Raw genomic sequence first — 14,520 nt, 5'->3', positions numbered from 1 at the left:
TTCAGGACATTTAGCCTCACCATTTACTGGTCTTGGGAAAGGACAAGACAAGTCAATACCTTTATAAAGACCCTTCTCACCCTGAAATGAGAGGATGTCCTGTGTAACAGCAAATATGTAATAAAGCTGTATTGTATAGCTTTTATAACCTATGATAATTATTGTCTTCATAAATAAAGGCAGTATTTGAATAAGGTAAGCATTGTTACTGAGATTTTTTTTAGTCTATTTTTAAAACAATATTGTTTATAGCAGAGTTCTTTTTCACTATTTTAATAAAGTAGGACTATTTTATAAGGGATACCTGAAACCAGTATTTGCATTTTAGAGATAACTAGTGACAGTTATTTATCGACTATTGACAAAGTGACAAATGTTTACTGTCACAGTCTCTAATGTTTACTTTACAAAATTTCCTGTACATATTTACAAACATTACATAAAAATGAACTTCTCTGATGTCTATTTGTAATTGATTAGGCATCGTCACTTTGTAAATAGAGATACATTTCTTTTAAATGGCAGACTGGACCAGACTGCTGCTACAGTCTTTTTCTTCTCTCAGATCGTGACCTTTCACCCATCCCAAGTTCACTGCCTGGTGTCAGCTATTTGTGCCTTTGGGTGAATACATTCATCAGTTTTTCAGAATCCATTGTCAATTAAGCACATATAGTCTTTCCTGAATGAGACATGTTAAGGTTAAGCAAATTAGTTTTGCTGGGGGAGATGGAGGGAGATCAAGGGAAAAATTTAGGGCTTAGATACTTTCTGGAAAAGATAACCCCTAAGTGTGTCACCCTAGGAGGAAGTTAAAGGAAGAATCCAAGGGAAACTATCAGACATAAAAATTTATTTAAAAAAAAAGGATAGAACACTTTAAAATAACATGAAACATTTTATCTGGTCAATATAATTTTTTAAAATGTTAAAACATTCAAGAAAATATTACTTTTTCTCAATAACAATGGATGTTCATTAATACTAATTGCCAGCTATAGCTAGCATTTACATAGCACTTGAAGGTGTGCAAAGTGCTTTATAAAAGTATTTCATTCTATCCGCAAAACAAACTTTGGCAGGGTGCTGATATCCCCATTTTACAGGTGAGGAAACTGAGACAGAAAGAAGTTAAATGACTTTGTCAGGGTCACACAGCTACTAAAGTGTCTGAGGCTGAATTTGAATTCAAGTCTTCCAGATTCCAGGTTCAGCCCTCTATCCACAGTTCCACCTATTTATCATCAGATCAATAAGCATTTGTTGAGCACCTATGGTACACTAGGCACTATGATTTCAAGTTTACAAAGCCTCCTAAATACATGATCTCATTTCATTTTTCCAACAACTGCATTATCATGGCATCTACATTTTAAAGATGAGGAACCTAGGGGAAGGGAGGGGACTAGTTTCTTAGAGAGAAGTGTCAGAATCCAGTCTTCCTGATTCCAAATTCAATTTCCATGTTGACTTTCAGCAAAATTTTTATTTGAATGGTAAGAAATTAACAGGAAAATATGTCTTTTAACATGATACATTGAATGACTCTAGAGCAGTATCTTAATCTGGTCTTAATCACCAATGTTTAATCGTTTTTCAGTTGTGTGTGACTCTTTGTGACGAGTTTTCTTGGCAGAGATAATGGAGTGTTTCCTATTTCCTTCTCCAGTCCATTTTACTGATGAGGAAACTGAGGTAAGCAGGGTTAAGTGACTTGCCCAGAGTCACACAGCTAGGAAGTATCTATGGCCTGATTTGAACTCATGAAAAAGTGCCTTCCTGACTCCAGGCCTGGCATTCTGTGCACTGTGGTGCCACCCAGCTGCCCAATAGCTGGAAATAACTGCCACCCACTGGGTTTTCAGTGGCCAATGAGAATGATTACAATAATAACCAACATTTATGTGATTCTTTCAGGTTAGCAAAGTGCTTTATGTCCATTAACACTTTCTGAGTCTCTCAAGCACCTTATGAAGTAGGTTCGGCAAGTATTATTGAACCCATCTTAGAGATGAGAAAACTGAGGCTCATAGAGGTTTAAAAGGAGTTAGAGGGCCTGAGTGTGGACCTTGGTTCTGTAACTTAATACTTGTGCGGCTCTGAGCAATCCCGTCTCTTTGCTGGGTCTGGACAAGGTGGCCCCTAAGGTGGCACTGTATCCTAAAACTGAAATTCTATAACTTGCTCACAGTAAGTGCTTACTGATTGTTCACAGTAAGAAGCAGCTTAGTACGGTGGATAGAGTACTAGACTGGGCATCATGAAGACTTGATCCAACCAGATCCAGCCTCAGACATTTTCTAGCTGTGTGACCCTGGGCAAGTCACTTAACCCTTCTCACCCCTTAGTTTCTTCACCTGTGAAATGAGATAACAATAGCATCTTCCTACTAGAGTTACTGAGAGGATCAACTGTTATAATGTATGTAAAGTGCTTTGCAAATTTTAAAACATTATATAAATGTGATTTATCATCATCATGATTATTCTTAGAGGCAGCCACATGGTGCAGTGAATAGACAGCTAGTCTCAGGACAGGAAGACCTGGACCCAAATCCTACAGCACCTGCACCTGCCTCACAGGTTTGTAGTGAGGATCAAAGGACATAATAGATATAAAGCATGAGATGGATGTCAGCTCTTATAATTGCTGGTCATAGTCACACCATTGGAAAAGATCCAAACCGGGATTCACACTCAGGTCTCTACTGATTGCAAGTCCACCACTCTTTCCCCTAGCCCACACTGTTTCTCAGATGCAGAGATGGCTGCTTTGGGACCACCAAAGACCACAGCCCTGTCAGGGATCTCCCAAGGGCCATCCAGAGCACAGGGCACGCTGACAACAGCCAAGATGGATGTCTCCTAGGAGAGGTCCCCATCACTGCAGTCCCACTTTATCTATCCTGACAAGCAGCACCACATGACGAGAGACTGCAATGCAGTATCTGTGCCCAGCAGTTGTAAGCCCTGGGAACTCAGAGGTAGGTTCAAGTTTCTCTTTCTCAAATGAATGGATGATCCTAGTCTAAAGGGGTGTTTCATGACTGAGGCTAAGGATTCAATGAAACTGTTTGACCCCTCCAGCTGGCAGGTGGGCAGGTTGGTGGGCGACTCCTCACCTTGTTTCTTCCTCAGCCTGGCAGTTCACACTGATTCTGTGGGATGCAGATGGGTGAGGTCCAGGGCTTCCACCTCCACACAGTTACAAATCTCTCACCTGGGGGCTAGCACCAGCCCCTTCTGCTATATTTGTCTCAACCAGTACCAAAAAGATCAGGCTGAATTCCTTCCCCCCAAAACTTGCCCCTTTCCCAGAGTTGACAAACATGAAACTCTGATCACTACCAGAAATAACAGAGCTCCATCAGCCAGCAGGCCCCAGTTAGCTGTTCCCATGGCAACGAGAGAAGCGGATGGCTATTTAAAGGTGTCTCCTTTAGAATCACGACCCTTATTAGACTCTGACATTTATAATGTTGGAATTTATTTTAAAATCCTACCGACTTCTCTGCTTTTAAAATTTTTATTTTAAAGGGGATGGCAATTTTCCAAACCAGGAACTCAAAGTATTGTTTAGACTGAAAAGCACTTTCATGGGCCTGAGCCAATCGGATAAGTTAGGGCTCCCCTTAGCTTTTCAGTCTTTACAAATGTCACCTAACTTTCCTGAATGAGATATTTGCCAGGGAAAGGATTGAGAGAAAGGTTCGGGACCTGAATACTTCCAGGGAGGGTCTGAGTGGGAATCCTAGCTCAGGCACTCTACCTATCTTACTCACATGCACTTAGTGCAGAGGTAGCTAGGCTACTCTGTCTGATTCAGTTTTCTCGTCTGTAAAATGTAGACAAGAATAACAGCTGCCTCTTTCCGTTATTGTTGTGAAGATCAAATGACATAAAGGCAGCTAGGTGGTCCGATGGATAGATCCCAAGAGTCAGGAAGCCCTGAGTTCAAATCCAGCCTTAGACACTTACTATCTGTGTGACTTTGGACAAGTCACTTAACCTGTGCCTGTCTCAGTTTCCTCAGTTGTAAAATGGGGGTAATAACAGTACCTACCTTCCAGGGCTGTTGTAAGGATAAGATGACATACTATTTGTGAAGCACTTTGCAAACCTCCAAGTGCTATGTAAACGTTAGTTACTATTGTCTTTAGTATATACTCATCCCTACTCTATCTTTCTAGAATCAGTGGACATTCCTCTCCTTTTTGTTGTTGGTCAGTCTTCCTGACCTTATTTGGGGTTTTCTTGGTGAAGATACTGGAGTGGCTTTCCATTTCCTTCTTCAGCTCATTTGACAGATGAGGAAACTAAGGTGAACAGGGTAAAATGACTTGCTCAGGGTCACACAATAAGTAAGTGTCTGAGGCCAGATTTGAACTCAGGGAGATGAGTCTTCCTGACTCCAGGTCTGGCACTCCATGCATTGCACCACCTAGCTGCCCCTTCACTCCCCTGGAGGATCAGGCTGACCTCTTTCTCTTCCTCACACACAGTCCTCTGAATACAGAGATCTTCCCTCTCCATACTTTTGCACTGGCTATTCCTGCATGACTGGCATACATCCCATCCTCACCTTCACCTCAAAGAATCACCTTTGCCTTCAAGAGAAAGCTCCCATGTCACAATGTACATGCAGCCTTTCCTAGTCTCCCCAAGGGCTAGGGCCCTCTCTCCCTATTGACCTTGTATTGACTTTGTATTTTGAATATACAGAAGCCTGTATGTATATATACACACTCACATAATCATATGTACATGTGTATACCCATACACATACACACAAACACTTGCCCCAGCTAAAAGTGAAGGTTCTTGAGATTAAGGATTGTTTCATTCTTTGCATTTGCATCCCTACCACTTAGCCTAGTGCTTGGCATATAGTAGGTGTTCAGTAAATGCTTTCTGAATGGCACCTGAGTGACCTTGGGCAAGGTCATTTAGCCTCCTTGGACCTCAGTTTTCTTATCTGATAAATGAGACATTTACATAAGATGGTCATTTCCAGTTCTAGATCTATGATTAATCAATAAACATTCCTTAAGTCCCTACCGCATACTAGGAGCTGCTGGGCATTAAGGATACAGATACAAAATAAGGCACTGAGTTCCCATCCTCAAGGAGTTTGAGACAATGTATCCATGTACAAGAATGTATACAATACCTGCACAATAAATGCACAGTTATGAAGATGGCACTTGTGGCTGAGGGTCAGGGGATCAGAGAAGGTCTCAGGGAGAAGGTAGTGCTTGAGCAGAGTTGTGGATGAGACAAGGGAGCAGAGGTGAAGGGGGAGAGCATTCCAGGCAGGATCCTATGACACTATGATGCTTTAATACATATATCCTATCTTTTTCAAAGCTAAACTAAACTTTGGCTCAATTAGGAAGAAAAAGTCCTAAAACTGAAGGGTTTCTATTCCATTAACCAGTTGAAGAATGAACTGAAGTTACAGAATAAGAAACATCTGTCCTTAGAACTTTGGAAACACATCCAGAAATTGTGCCAGGATGCTGCTTGGCTCACCCGTGTCCATGTGTCATTATTCTCAGAGAACGCCAGCACTGCGCTGTCCAGAACATGCGTGAAATTAATGCCAAAGTGTCATTTGGTTCCCAGATGGACTAGCTAGCTCATGTTTCTTCCAAGACTACAGACTGCAACCTACCGTTCCTGAATGACTTGAAAATTCGTTGCCTTTGTCATAGGGTGGTCTAGCAAAGAGAACACCGATTATCAGCCTCCATCCATTAGTACTGTGGGGGAAGACCCCAATTACACAATAGCAAGGATCATAAAAGCATGTGTCCCATGGACAGGGAATCAGTTTTTGACATGTGGCAGATGCCAGAGCATTACATCCAGCAAAACAGGTATTAATTAAGATGCCATCAAGCACGTTCTTACTAATGGCATACATGGTACTTGAATATTCATCCATGATCTCTCCAGAACAAAAGAATTTTCATCAGTTATTAGAGATTATAGAACTATGAGGACCCAGAGCGAGGAAATATTTTCAAATCTCCTGACTCACCCAGAGCTGTAAGGTCAGAACAACACACAGGAAAATATTGGCATCATCACTGTTTTTCACTGATGAAAAAATCAGGTCTCACCCTGACCAGATTTTTTCTCTATCTGTGCCTATGGACACTTACAGTGTTGGGTTTCAAACTAGAGACTGACATAGTCCCTGGTGAAAAAGGAAATCACAGTACCCAGCAGACACAGCATCCAAAGTGATTTGGGAAGGTCTGTTGCTCATGGGATTGAGGCAGTTTTGGTCACTTACTCTCTGGAGTCAGAAAAGGAGGTAAGAAGTAATTGTCTTTGAGGAGTCACAACTGATTCCAGATTATCTCTGGGAAACTTGGGGACCAGCAGGTACCACTGAGTAAAAAACCAATAACAAAAAGCCAAAAACCTGCTCTAGGCTTTCCGCAGCAACTCATTAAAGGAACCAAGAATGAACAGGCAAAAAGACCATGCACCACACGCTTGCACATCAAATTCCCCTTCATGTACACTTCAAAATCATTTAACCACCAAATTTGGTCCCTAAGAAGAGAGATGCTAAACAAGACCATGCACCATTCCAAGCAGCCAGAACCAGATTAAACTGTTTTTAAAAATAAACAAAAACACAATAAGACATAGGTAACATTACATTTTAAAACTAAGTCAAAACGTGACCTGCAAGGATCCTTACATATGGATTGGTGATCTGGCCATAGGATCATATCCCTAAGAAGAGATGAGAACTTACATTTCTCTCCCTTCTTTGCAGGAGCAGGGGACAGATAGATACAAACACTATATATACTGGTATACTTGTAGTTGATGGATTAAACTCCTCTTTTTTTCCTCTCTTTTTCTTTGTCATATTCTTTTTTTATTCTTTATTAATATTCTTTTCTGTCTTATTCTTTCTGGGCAGGAGAGGGACACAAACCAAAATAAAAATGATGTAAAAACAAAAGATAACAATATTTTAAAATTAGAATAAGTTATTATTCAAAATAACAAACATGTCATTTTTAATTTTGAATAATTTAGGTCCTATGTATGTTAGAAATGAGCAAAAATATTCCTGCTCATGAGAGGTGAATTTTCCTCTCACTCTTCATCTGCCCTTCAGGGCTGCTGTCCATCAGTACAGTCACCATTTTTTTTAAACTTTTGAATCAAATAAAGAGTTTTTTTTAAATCAAATTTGAAAATCTAGCACTGGAGGTTGTGCTGATTTTTCAGTGCAATCCAGATTTCAAGAAAAAGAACGTGTATTTTTAATGAGGTTTAATGAAAAGAATGTCCTTTGTTAGACCTTGTGTCCACAGTTTCAGTTCAGGAAATATGGTCACTGGAGATAGGGCAAAAATTGCCTTTTGGTCTAGAGTGATCATTTTTATTAGACATTCTCTTGAATGAGAATGTATGTTACACTTGTTTTAAAAATTGAATAAACTTGATTCTAAATGTCCCTCTGCCAAAAAGAAAAAAACTAGGGAACACTCTTTGGGGAGGCTCTCTGTATTACACAAATGAAGGCAACACGAGACTGTGGGAAAACGGCTGCTCTCTGAGTAAGAAAACGAGCTCAAATCCCACATCAGAGTCTTACTAGTTGTGTTACTTAAACACTGTCTGTCTCAGTCTGTAAAATGAGGATAATAATAGCACTCTCCCCCATGTTGTTGTGAGGATCAAGGGAGATGATATTTGTAAACAGGGCTTGACATTGTGCCTGACACATTGCAGGCACAATGTAAATGCTTATTTTCTTCCCTTCCTTTCTGTCAGCCTCATATTCTTCATCTGTAAAATGGGGATAATAGTAGCACCTACCTCTCAGGGTTGTAAGAAGAATAAAATATTTGCAAAAAAATAAGTAAACTTATAAAGCAAAATAAATATCTGTAAAATATTTTATTTTTTCCAATAAATTTATTTTCAGTTTTCTACATTCACTTCCACAAAATTTTGAATTTCAAATTTTCTCCCCATCTCCTCTCTACTTCCACCCCAGGACAGCATGTATTCTGACTGCCTTTTCCTCAAATCCTCCTTTCTATCACCGCCCCCCCTTCCCCATCCCTTTTGCTTCTATTTTCCTGTAGGGTAAGATAGATTTCTATACCCCATTGCCTGTATATCTTATTTCCTAGTTACATGTCAAAACAATCTCCAATATTCATTTTTAAAACTTTAAGAGTTCCACATTCTCTCCCTTCCCTCCTCCCCACTGACCCTGAGAAGGCAAGCAATTCGATAAAGGTTATTCATGTGTGATCGTGCAAAATACTTCCATAACAGTCATGTTGTGAAAGACTGTATTTCCCTCTATCCTGTGCCACCCTCCAATTATTCTACTCTCTCCTTTGACCCTGTCCCTCTACCAAAGTGTTTGCTTCTAATTACTCCTTTCTCTAATCTGCCGTCACTTCTATTATGCCCTCTTTCTTACCCCTTCCCCCATTTTCTTGTAGGGTAAGATAGACTTCCATACTCAAATGAGTATATATGTTATTCCCTCCTGAAGCCAAATCTGATGAAACAAAGGCTCACTTATTCCCTGTCATCTTCCCTTTCTTCCCTGCCATTGTAAAAGCTTTTGCTTTCCTCTTTTATGTGAGATGATTTACTATATTCTACCTCTCTCTTTCTCTTTCTCCTAATACATTCCTCTCAATTCTTAATTTTCTTTCTTAGATAACATCCCTTCATATTCAGGTCACCCAGTGCCCTCTCTCTTTCCATATACATATATGTATATGTGTGTGTGTGTATACATACATACCCATATACATATATCTATTCTTTCCACCTATCCTAATATTGAGAAAGCTCTCATGAGTTACAAATATCATCTTTCCATCTGGGAATGTAAACAGTTTAACTTTTACAGTTCCCTTATGGTTTCTCTTTCCTATTTACCTTTTCATCCTTCTCTTGATTCTTGTATTTGAAAATCAAATTTTCTATTCAGCTCTGTTCTTTTCAACAAGAATGCTTGGAAGTTCTAGATTTCATTGAAGTTCCATATTTTCCCCTGAAGTATGATACTCAGTTTTGCTGGGTAGGTGACTCTTGATTTTAATCCTATCTCCTTTGACCTCTGGAATATCATATTCCAAGCCCTTTGATCCTTTAGTGTAGAATCTCCTAAGTCTTTTTTATCTTGATTGTGTTTTCACAATACTTGAATTGCTTCTTTCTGGCTGCTTGTGATATTTTCTTCTTGACCTGGGAACTCTGGAATTTGACTATAATATTCCTAGGAGTTTTCCTTTTGGGAACTCTTTCAGGAGGTAATAGGTGGATCCTTTCCATTTCTATTTTACACTCTGGTTCTAAAATACCAGGGCAGTTTTCCTTGATAATGTCTTGCAAGATGATGTGTAGGCTCCTTTTTCGATCATGGCTTTCAGGTAGTTCAATAATTTTTAAACTCTCTCTCCTGGATCTGCTTTCTAGGTCAGTTATTTTTTCCAATGAGATACTTCACATTGTCTTCTATTTTTTCATTCTTTTGGTTTTGTTTTATAATTTCTTGATTTCTCATAGTCATTAGTTTCCATTTGCTCCATTCTAATTTTTAAAGAATCATTTTCTTCAGTAAGTTTTTGGACCTCTTTATCCATTTGGCTCATTATGCTTTTTAAGGCATTCTTCTCCTTATTTTCTTCAGCATTTTTTGGGTCTCCTTTAGCAAATTGTTGATTCATTTTTCATGATTTTTTGGCACCACTCTCATTTCTCTTCCCAATTTTTCCTCTACTTCTCTTACTTGATTTTCAAAATTCTTTTTGAGCTTTCCCATGGCCTGAGACCAATTCATATTTTTCTTTGAGGTTTTGGATGCAGGAGCTTTGACTTTGTTGTCTTCTTCTGGCTGTATGTTTTGATCTTCCTCATCACCAATGATGTAAGAAAATATCTCTTCACTGAGAAAGTAAGAATCTATAGTGTTGGGGGTGTAAGCTCAGTTCCATGTGGACAGTCTCGGGCAGGTAAAAGTGAGGACTTCTAAACCTTAGAGTTCTCATGAGGCCCCCGAGGGAACAGCAGGGAATTGAGGTGTGAGACCGGGCTATCTCGTGCATTTCTGCCTCTTCCCGTGGGAAACGTGCTGGGAGAGAGCATCCCCGCCCTCGAGATTAATCCATGGTCTGAGCACACCTATTGTTGTCTAACAGGCACGGTATTCAGGTGCAAACTATGCAGCAGGAGAGCTTAAGTAGGGTCAGGAAAGCCTGAAGGCGCTCTTAGCGCTGAGGGGCCCTTAGAGGACAGAAGGCCCCTTTTCCCTCTCTCCTCTCTCCCTCTCCCACTTCTGCTTCCATTCTCTTACTGTAAGATCTTTGCTTCCTTGGGAGATTCCTCTCTCCTCAGGAAGAATTCCCCCTGCACATGTAACCAAGACCCTGAATAAAGCCTAACCCTTGTTCGACTCTGAAAAGTCTCTTCTCTCATACGTTTATCTGGTTTGGCCAGCCAAAGACCTGCGATAGGTAAGGTAAGACTCGGGTAGTCCATCGGCCTCTAGGCCGAACATTGTATGAGATACATTATTTATTAAGGTTTATTAAAGAAGTGACATTCACCTAAAGAACAAGGGGTCTTTCTGATTTGCAACGGAAATGCCCTCCTTATGTTGTCTGCCCCTCTCATTGTAATATGAATTCCTTAAGAACTGCTGCCTTACTTTTCTGTTTGTGTCTCAGTACTAAGCACAACACATTTTTTAATATTAATTAGCTCTACTTTGTTTGTGAGGCAATCGGGGTCAAGTAACTTGCCCAACACAGCTAGTAAGTGTCAAGTATCTGAGACAACTATGTTTATTTTGGATGCTAACAATATTACTGATCTTACTCTCCTACTCAATAAACTCAAGTTTCTCCCTATTACCTGTAGGAGTAATTATAAACTTTTCTCTTTAGCCTTTAAAGTCCTTTGGTCTCAATACGTAACCTTATTATGCCCTTTATGTACTCTACCTGAACAAAATGGCCTTATATCATATCATATCATATCCAATGTAAGCCCAATGCTTTGCATACAGCAAGTCCTTAATAAATACTTTTTGCATTCATACATTCATGAATAATGACAATTATTTATTAATAGCTATTTTAGTGGGTGAGAAACAGCAGAGTGTCGGAGACAGAAGGCTGGCTTTTAGAAGCCAAGAAGACCTGGATTCAAGAACTACTTTTGACACATATTGGCTGTATGATCCCGGAAAAGTCATTTAACTTCAGGGCTCTGGGTCAGAGATGTCAAACACACAGTCAAAAAGATTAATATATGACTGGAAAATAATTAACAAAATAAATAAAAATGTGATAAAACATGAGATAATATTTATATATGGATTTCTAAGTCAATATACAACCCCAAGGGAACCTTATGTAGAGTTTAGACCTGTTTCTATTTGAGTTTGACACTTTAGTTCTAGGCAACTTTCTCAGGCTTTCATTTGCAGGGAAGGTGGCAGCCTGCTCTAGAGAAGGATGCGTCCTCACCTGAGAACTCCCTATACTGACTTAATCCCACATGCCAACCCTATATTATCACAGAGAATAAAGCTATACCAAGTAATTCCACATCAGCAGTTGTAGTAAGAAAAACATGTCCAACTGTATAGTTCTAGAGAGTCCTTAGAAGGAGGAATAGAAAAATGAACATCAGATCCAAAGTCTCAAAGGCCATACGAACAAAGTTTTCCAAATCGCTAATAATAATAGAAATATAAATCAATATAAATCACTCTGTGAGTACCACCTCACACTCATCAGATTGACCAAAAAATGACAAAAAAGAAAAGGAAAATAGCAAATAGTATCAAGAGTAGGGAAAATCATTAATACATTGTTGGTGGAGCTGGGGATTGATACCATTGTCCTGCAAAGCAATCTGGGACTGTGATCAAAAATGTCACTCAGTTGACCCAACAATATCTTATTAGGTCTACATCCCAAAGAGATCAAAGAAAGAAGAAAAGAACCCAGATGTATAAAGTGTTGATAGCAGCACTTTTTGCAATGACAAAGAACTTGAAACAAAGAGGGGTGTCCATCAGCTGAGGAAAGGATGACTAAATTATCCTGTAAGTATATAGTGAAATACTGTTATGCCATGAGAACTGGTGAGATAGTTTCAAAGAAACCTGGGAAGACTTGTATGAATGGATTCAGAGTGAAATGATCAGATCCAGGAGAATAATTTATGTAAAAACAACGAGCAACTTTGAAAAACTTCATAATGTTGATCACTGCAATGACCAGCCACAATTCCAGAGGACTCATGATACAAGATCAAATTAGCACAGTGCTTGACACATAATAGGAGTTCAATAAATACATATTCTCTTACCCTACAGGCCAAAAAAAAGAGGCATCCACAACACTCTTGTCATTTTCTAAATCCTTAGCTAGGTCTTGGTGAAGGCCACCAAAGCAAATCTTGGGATACTCTCCCATGAGAAATTCAGGAAGATAGATTCTTGTCTTTGTCTATGGAATGGCTTTCTGAGTGACCAGAAATCTGGCAGGTTTATTGGTGAATTCCTTCCCAACAATCTGTTTCATGATTTGGCACCATCCTTTCAATCTTTATTGGAGAATAATAAGTCACAGTTTGATAGCCATGGCATCATAGTGCTTCCACATGGGAAGTGGTAACAGACCAGATAAGATTCCTCTTCCCCAGTTCCTTCAACTCCTCCAAGATGAAGATTCATTGTTCAGAACAAGAGTTTCTGCCAATCTCTGTGTCCAAAATGACTGGCAACAGGACTGCTGCAACAGAGATCTGAGATGGAACTGCTTGCATTCTGAGCTATTTTGAAAATAAATGTACCACCAACAGCAACTTGGAGCTGCCATGGCCACCATGGGGCCACCACCCTGTGACAAAGGGACTCAGATGCTCTAGGTTGTTGCCATGAGATTTGTCAATAAGCTCCATGTGCTACAGCTGCCGCCCTCCCACCCAGAAACAGCCAGGATGCCACCAAACAAAATCATGGTGGTCTCCACTCCATGCTAGTCATTCTTGGAATGGCTAGTTCCAGCTTTGCCAGGGAATTTATTTGCAGAATAGAGCTCCCAAGAAAGATAGGGAAAGGAGACTTGTATCATGTGTGAACTCAATCACATCAAACACAATGCTCCCAAGGTCACTTGAGTGCAGCAAGACTCACCTTCCTCCCAGGAACTGGTTCTTATGTCTCTTCATATATGTGACCTCAAATCTCCTTACCGATCCTAAAGGCTACTCCACTAAAGATCACAGAGCCAGGAACATAAAGTCCATATTTCTAAACCCCTCCTTTCACAAATGGGGAAACTGAGGCCCCTAGAAATTAAGTGGGTTGCCAAAGGTCATACAAGTAAGGACAGAAACAGGATATGAACCCAGCTGGGACTGGAGTCAGCAAGATTCATCTTCCTGAGTTCAAATCCACCCTCAGATACTTACTAGCTGTGTGACCCTGGGCAAGTCATTTAGCCTTGTTTACTTTAGTTTCCTCATCTTATAAAATGTGCTGGAGAAGGAAATGGCAAATCACTCCAGTACCTCTGCCAAGAAAATTCCAAATGGAGTCACGAAGAGTTGGGCATTACTGAAATGACTACATAATAACAAATATCTACTTACTTCAGGGGTATTTATTAAATGACTATTATTCATTTTAGATGCTGGGAATATAAAGAGAGGGAACTTTAGAGAAAGGAACGCTCACAATTAATTAACCTTTAGTGGATATAAGCTGCCCCAAAGGTGTTAGAGAAGAGTTAGTTAATTCATCTGGGGTAACATTAGTCCCAGAAATACATACCTTGGTGGCAAATCTGCCCACCCAATAGGAGAAATCATGTTCTCAAAACAGCTCTCCTAGGGTGAACTGGCCCCTCTCAGGAGGTAGCCCCATGGGAATCCCAAAAGAATCTATTGGGTAACCCCCAACATTACAAAAAGAAAAAGAGGAGCCTGTAATGTAACTTTGAACCATAAAAACACAGACCTCCGGACAAGAGTGGGTTGATTTGGCCCAAGGTGGAGCCTCCTCCTTTGTCAGATACTCTGCCAGTCTGAAACTGCCTCTGAAATGATGACTCCTCTTGCTGGCTCCTAGGTGTGTACTAGCCACCTAACCAGGCCTTGGGGCAGTTCTTATCTGATGTTGTCATGGAGACCGAGAGCCCAACAGAACCATACTTATGGGTAAACCCCATCCCTAGGTGTTGGTTCCTGGGCCTGCCCCACTTATAACTTCAAGTTTGTGGGGCTGTCCTTCATTTGGCAGGATGGGGAGGGTGGGGGTAGGTTTAAAAGTGAGTCTATAGGTCTCCTGAATACTTCTGCATACGACCTACCGGGCAGGCATCCACTTTCAATAAGCATTTGGTAGGAAAAGCAATGGGACCTACTGAGTTGTCAACTAGCCGCAAAGCCTTGAAGACTTAGTTTAAAATCCTACCACTAACCTATCAGCTATGCTGAT

The 14,520-nt window shown here is 40.1% G+C and overlaps 1 protein-coding gene across 3 annotated transcripts in view; it reads right to left on the bottom strand.

Moving 5' to 3' along the window:
- The window catches only part of SPECC1 (sperm antigen with calponin homology and coiled-coil domains 1), a 337,039-nt gene extending 322,864 nt beyond the window's left edge, over positions 1-14,175 (bottom strand). For 2 of the 3 annotated variants that reach the window (XM_072640012.1, XM_072640017.1), the window contains exon 1: positions 14,041-14,175. The gene's annotated coding sequence lies outside the window, so the exon portion shown is untranslated. Of the gene's footprint in view, positions 1-3,121; positions 3,321-14,040 lie in introns of those variants that run through there. The other variant, XM_072640015.1, reaches the window with a different exon arrangement.
- Positions 14,176-14,520: the final 345 nt, after the last annotated feature.

The sequence above is a fragment of the Notamacropus eugenii genome, chromosome 2 (assembly GCF_028372415.1).
Source record: "Notamacropus eugenii isolate mMacEug1 chromosome 2, mMacEug1.pri_v2, whole genome shotgun sequence".
Classification (NCBI taxonomy): domain Eukaryota; kingdom Metazoa; phylum Chordata; class Mammalia; order Diprotodontia; family Macropodidae; genus Notamacropus; species Notamacropus eugenii.
Note: the sequence above shows the minus strand (reverse complement) of the source record. Positions and strands in the feature narration are given on the sequence as shown.